At 34.4% G+C, this 6,075-nt stretch overlaps 1 pseudogene; it reads left to right on the top strand.

The window, feature by feature from the left end:
* Positions 1–5,008: 5,008 nt before the first annotated feature.
* LOC143389995 (signal peptidase complex catalytic subunit SEC11A pseudogene) lies at positions 5,009–5,446 on the top strand (annotated as a pseudogene).
* Positions 5,447–6,075: the final 629 nt, after the last annotated feature.

The following is a 6,075-nucleotide window of genomic DNA, read 5'->3' as shown; positions in this document are numbered from 1 at the left end:
AAATTTAGATGGATATCCAGTGTATATTTAGTATATCCAGTATATATTTATCCATCAGGAAATTAACTATAAGTTAATTTCCTGATGGATAAAGGAACTTGAATAACCCATTCTAAATTTACATGAAGCAAGAAAACATTTTAAAATAGGTGTCATTTAAATTTTAATTAGTGCATCTTAAAATTGTGCTAGATAATACATTAAATAGGGCAAAAAGTCTTTATCAAATGTCAAGACTGGCCTGTGGCTATCACATTTCTGATTTACAATCTGTTCTTTAAACAAGGAGAATAAAATTAAATGAATCTGTCTTTAGTCATGTATTACAAAGATATTCTAAAAGGTGTTTGGATGGAGCTACATCTTCCCAAACTTCTGTACTATATTTGGCACTGTTATTCTTGCCTCAAATTTCTCTACACTCTTGTTCTTCCTGACCCATATTCTTCTGTTTCTCCTCTATCTTCTCTGATCATCATCCCCTTTTCTTCCTATTCTCTTCCTGAACTTCCAATTTTGACCTTTCTAGGCTTCTGTTTTCTTTAAAGCTCTTCAATTTTGCTGGTGTTTGTTAAGGCAATCTCGCACACTCTCACCATTTCACCCTGAAGTTGATGAGTGTTATTTCATTTGTTCCAAAAATTTACAATTTTCCCCAAATTTTCAAATCCTTCCCTAAAACTTGTCTTTCAGACATTTCTGGATTCCTAACTCTTACATTGTATCCATCACCAAGCACTATTACTTTTACCTCTATAATATTTCTTCAACATTTATATCCTAAACTCCACCCTCAGTCAACCACTTTTGCCAGTAACTTTTCTGCCCTTCTCATCTCATCCTTAGATTACTGTTACAGTTACCTAAATTGTCCCCCTTGCCTATAATTTTGCCCCTCATAGAGCCATTTCCCTCATAATTGGAAAAATGTTCTGCCTAAACAGCATATCTGACCTTTATAGGTCCTGCTTAAAATCTGTCAATGGTTCCCAGTGGTTTATAGAATAAAGTCCAAGCTCTTTAATCTTAAAATGAGGCCCTGAAACTTTTCAGCTTCAATTTTTGTCTGATTCTCATTAAAATTTACACCTCAGAAATATTTACTTCACTGAAGTTCACCACATCACATGGGTTTCTTCTCACATCCAGCTGTCTCTCTACAGACTCTTCATCCTCTCACATACTTTCTTGGGATAACTGTGTTTAATTCACAGGTCAACTATCTCAGGATGCCTTTCTGGCTTCCCAAGTAGAATTGTTATTTGTATCCCCTCATTTGCCTAATATTAATATGTAATATATGACAATATTTATCATGACACCAGTAATGGCGTGCTACTTTTATGCCTTTCTGTAGCCATCTATTCCACTGGACTGTTAGCTCATTGAAGGTAGAACATCTATCTATTCATTTAATCAATAATCATTGATGGTTACTTATAAAAAGATAGGTACTGAGTTAGGTACTAAAGAAAGATGTTAACCAAGTATTCTTCACTTACATGTATATAATTATTAAATATGAATTTAAGGTATACAAAAGATAAACTTCCTTTTCTCTGTTGGCACCACGTATTCATATCTCATATTGTATTATTTATACACTTTCTTATTAATAAAAGCATCCAGTAGAAATTTCTCTCTCTCTCTCTCTCTCTCTCTCTCTCTCTCTCTCTCTCTGTGTGTGTGTGTGTGTGTGTGTGTGTGTGTGTGTGACTGAGAAAGAAAGAGAAAGAGAGAGAGTTTGCCCATATTCTTAGAGGTTGTACATAGAACCATTGTAATACTCAACCTAACTTGGTCTTTATTACTAATGTAACTCATATTTTCAATTCTTTAATTTATATTTGATTATGGTTTGACTATGTACATGTAGTGCTTTGCATGTATTAAGGATGAGTGGTGATTGAACAGTTAACCAAGATAAGGTTGATGCCACTGGACGGCAGACTTCTGTACCTTTGGGCATTCTCATCTAGAAGCCATAGTTTGATCTACATCTGAGAGTATCCTGGCAGTCATTGCTCAATGGCTACATTATTTGTAAACCTCTAACAATACTTACTTAGCATTCATGGGCCCTGGTTTCCTTTCCCAGCACTCTGGAGGGGTGGGATTGAGAAATAGTAGAAATATGGGGTAGTTACACTGCAACCTGCTACCTGTGATCTAAGTTCTAAGGAAATAAAAAGTTGCATAATAGTAAGACACCTTATATAACCAATAAAGCAATTAGCATGTCTAGAAGAACCTCTTCAAGAACAAAAATGGATCATTTTCCAAGGGTGAAATATTACTGCAGCTGGTCAACCTCTTTTTGAAATATGTGAGTCTTTAGAAATGGACATACGTATCCTCCTTAGAAATGGATACTGTATTGATTCTTTTCCTTTGGCTATGGTATTACCCAGAAAACAGGAGAAGATTTCTAGTAGAGTTAATATCTTAAAATATAGTGTGTCTCCATGTAGAGTTTCTGGATTTAGAAAATAAACCTATAAGATTTCAAACTAAATGTAAATTTCAGATGAGCAATACAACAATTTAAGGAATCTTTCTGTGCTGTTTCAATACAAAACTCTTTTTCTGAACTTAGCTTCATATAAAGCTAGGATTCTGTAGGCTTGACATGTCTTACTTAGAAAGTAATTCTAAAAGGAAATATAAATGAAATATTCAGAATTATTTACATGAATTATAATAAAAGGGCAAGTTATTTCAGTACAGATCTCCAAAGAGAAATTATGAGAACAAAAATCAGAGGGTGTTTTTCTCTCTGAGTTTCTGCCACTTATTAACATGTAAACATATTCCAGCAATCATTTTCATTTCATTAGTAAAATATCACACCTTTTCTGCGAATTAAGAATAATACTCTGTAATTCTTTTCTGCCTAACAAAGACAAGGAAGCACAGAGAAAGATAAAGTGTCTACTAAGCTAGATCCTTTGTAAATACCACTGTATTGAATATAACAGCTTTTCTTAAGCCTAAGAAGTTATAATTCTGTTTCAAGCAAGAGATAAGCTCAATTAGCACACAGATAGTAAGCTGTACTTTACAGGAACACTATCACTTCCTGCCTAAAATGAACTTTTGCAAAGTAAAGTAGTTTAAAAATTAAATCTCAGGTATTAATATATTTTCCTCTCATTCTTTCTGAAGAATACACGTGTATAAATGTTTTATGGTTTAGGTATTAGGTGTTCCCCAAAACCTTATGAGTACAATAATGCAAGCAGGTTTAGTGGTGACATGGTTGGGTTATGAGAGCCTTAACCCAATCAGTGAATTAATTCCCTGATAGGGGTTAACTGAGTGGTAACTGAAGGCAGGTAGTATGTGGCTGAAGGAGGTGGGTCATAAGGGGGTGTGCCTTTGGGGTATATATTTTGTATGTGCCACACTTTTCTGCCATGATATTCTACCTCACTTCAAGCCCCAAAAAATAGAATAGGTAGTCTATGGACTAAGACCTCTGAAACAGATCCCCCAAATAAGCTTTTCCTCCTCTAATTTTTCTTGTCAGGTCTTTTGTTTGTAGCAAAGAAAAAGCTGACTAAAACAACAAAAATATGTTCATACATACAATATTTCATTGTAAAAAAAAATGCAAGTTAGTAATTGTTCATATGTCAAAAGCCATTCACCAAAAGATTAAAAGCTTCCTTCTAACAGAGTGGCTTTTTAATATAATCATATTTTACCTACAAACTGCCTTTGAAAAATAAGCGTTCCATATTGCAAGATTCACCAATGTCCAGTATTACATTTTCCACCAAGAATATTAGTTAATACTGTTAAATACATAAAAGGTAAGGATAGGGTCCCTATATTAGTTACAAATCTGTCTCTCTGTCTCTTTGTCTCTCTCTTTCTCTCTCTCTCTTTCTCTCTCTATCACACACACACACACACACACACACACACGTGTGCACACACATAGAAAAAAGAACACAATTATCTGTTTATCTCAGAAATCAGCGCTAAAAAATCTTCCTAAATACATTTAATTGGCATACATTATTTGTTGGTTTTATATTGTCTAATTAGGGATAAATTTTGCATTTTGAATAGTACATGAGCAAATAGGATGATTGTGTTGGTGAATAAAATTCATAAATGTGTGTGGAAACTCTATCTGGTTAAATGAAATGATTGAACAACAGTTCAGTTATCAGTCATCATGATATTCTTTCAAATCAAGACACTCTTTCCTTAAAGCTAGTTTTAGATGGTCAAAGCCGTCTGTCTAAAATAATACTTTATTAACATTATTAAATGGCAAATTAATTTTGAAATAGTCCTGATTTTATTCAGTAATTATTTAACTTATAAATACAGGTGCATTATTATAGGCAGTAAATAGTATGATTTTGTGTTGCAAATACTTTTTTCAAACACTGGGAATATACTTAGTGAAGACAACAGATCCAAGTCTGTCAACAACAGATCCAAGTATATAAAATTCATGGAGCTTACATTCTTTCAAGTGAAAAAGAGAGTAGGCAAAATATAGCATTACAAACACAATCGATATTAATTAAGGTTTTTTTTCCTGTAATTACTTCTTGAGAATGTACAATACTCTTTGATAGATAATGTGGATCATTCAGAAATTTATATAATATGGCCTTCTTCAAGACATTTACGCACTCAAGCAGAAGACGGACACAATTATAATAAGACAGAAGGTAGAATGAAATGCATAGATCCGAAATATCTTGCAACTGCTAAGAAGCAGAAGATCTTAAGACTTAAGACAGACTGGAAAAGTCTTTATGGAAAATGATTTTTGTGTAATAATTATGAATAAAAAGGACATCCCATGCTTTAGAAATATAAACACAAAAAGTTCAGGCCAGGTGAGCACCACCAGCATGCCAGTGGTTCCCCAGAAGGTCATCTAGCGCTTCCCTGCTGCGGGTGTTCCACTAGCCGTCCTGCCAAGTTGTCTCTACAGACTTCTTGGACATTATGTGTTGGATGAACAAGAGGCAGTGGCAACATGGAACCTGCATTTCATAGAGGAGATCTCCTTCTATCAAATCTGAGTTGAAGCTCCCATATGAGTGGGAGAAATTGTTGTTTGGGGAATAGAAGAAAAGTCCCCTCACCAAGTTCAGCAAATCTTGAAGATTCACAAAAAGCAAAATGGACATATCAAATTTTTGATCAAAGATAACAAGAGATAATAATGCTGTTGATGACCAAGGCCTCTATAAACAAGAACAACACCAGCTAGAGAAAAAAAGACGCTGTGGTAGAGCCAGAGGATTTCTTCCTTATATTGGAATTGAGAGGATCCTCATAAATGACTATCCTAAATTTAAGTATGCAGTACTTTTTTTTGTTGGGTTTATTCATGCCTGTCCATCTTGAGTTAAGTCTGCCTTGCTGCTCCTGGAAAGATGCTGTACATTTTGTTACTGAACGTTTGGAGTAGCTATCGGTCTGTGATTGGAGAACACACATGTTGGTGCTTCCCAGTAGCCCTGGTTTACATTAGTTTATGTTTCCACTGCAGAATCTATTTGGGCAGGTGCCTGTGCCCTGTAGTGCACTCAAGGGGACTTTTAGTCACAGGATTTTATATGTTGTTATTGTCACACTTTCACAGTTTTGTATATAACTGAATTTTTATATTAAAAGTGTGAGCCAAAGGGGGAAAAAAAGTTCACGCCAAATTCTTTGGAGGATAGGAGGGGTCCATCTACAAAAGTCATGGTGTTGTTGACCAGTATAGTCTGAGAGAAGGAAGAAACAGTAAGTTGAAGGTAGATTATCATGCATCTTAAATGTAATAATAAGAGTTAAATTATACCCCTATAGACAGTTAAAAGCTAAAAATCTCTCAGGAGTATGATATATTGATACAAAAAAAAGAAACAAATTTAACCAGCAAACTGGAAAGAGCAAAGTTTAAGCCTGCTCAAAAACTCATGATATGTTCAGGAATATTTTTCTATAAGGTCAAGTATTAATCAAATAAACATTATATACATAATAAAAACCTTCTGAGAGTTTTATACTTCCATACCCTGTTATGATTTGGTCTTTTCCCCCTCATATCTC

The sequence above is a fragment of the Callospermophilus lateralis genome, unplaced genomic scaffold (genome assembly GCF_048772815.1).
Source record: "Callospermophilus lateralis isolate mCalLat2 unplaced genomic scaffold, mCalLat2.hap1 Scaffold_123, whole genome shotgun sequence".
Lineage (NCBI taxonomy): Eukaryota > Metazoa > Chordata > Mammalia > Rodentia > Sciuridae > Callospermophilus > Callospermophilus lateralis.
The sequence above is the reverse complement of the archived record's forward strand: the minus strand, read 5'-3'. Positions and strand labels throughout refer to the sequence as shown.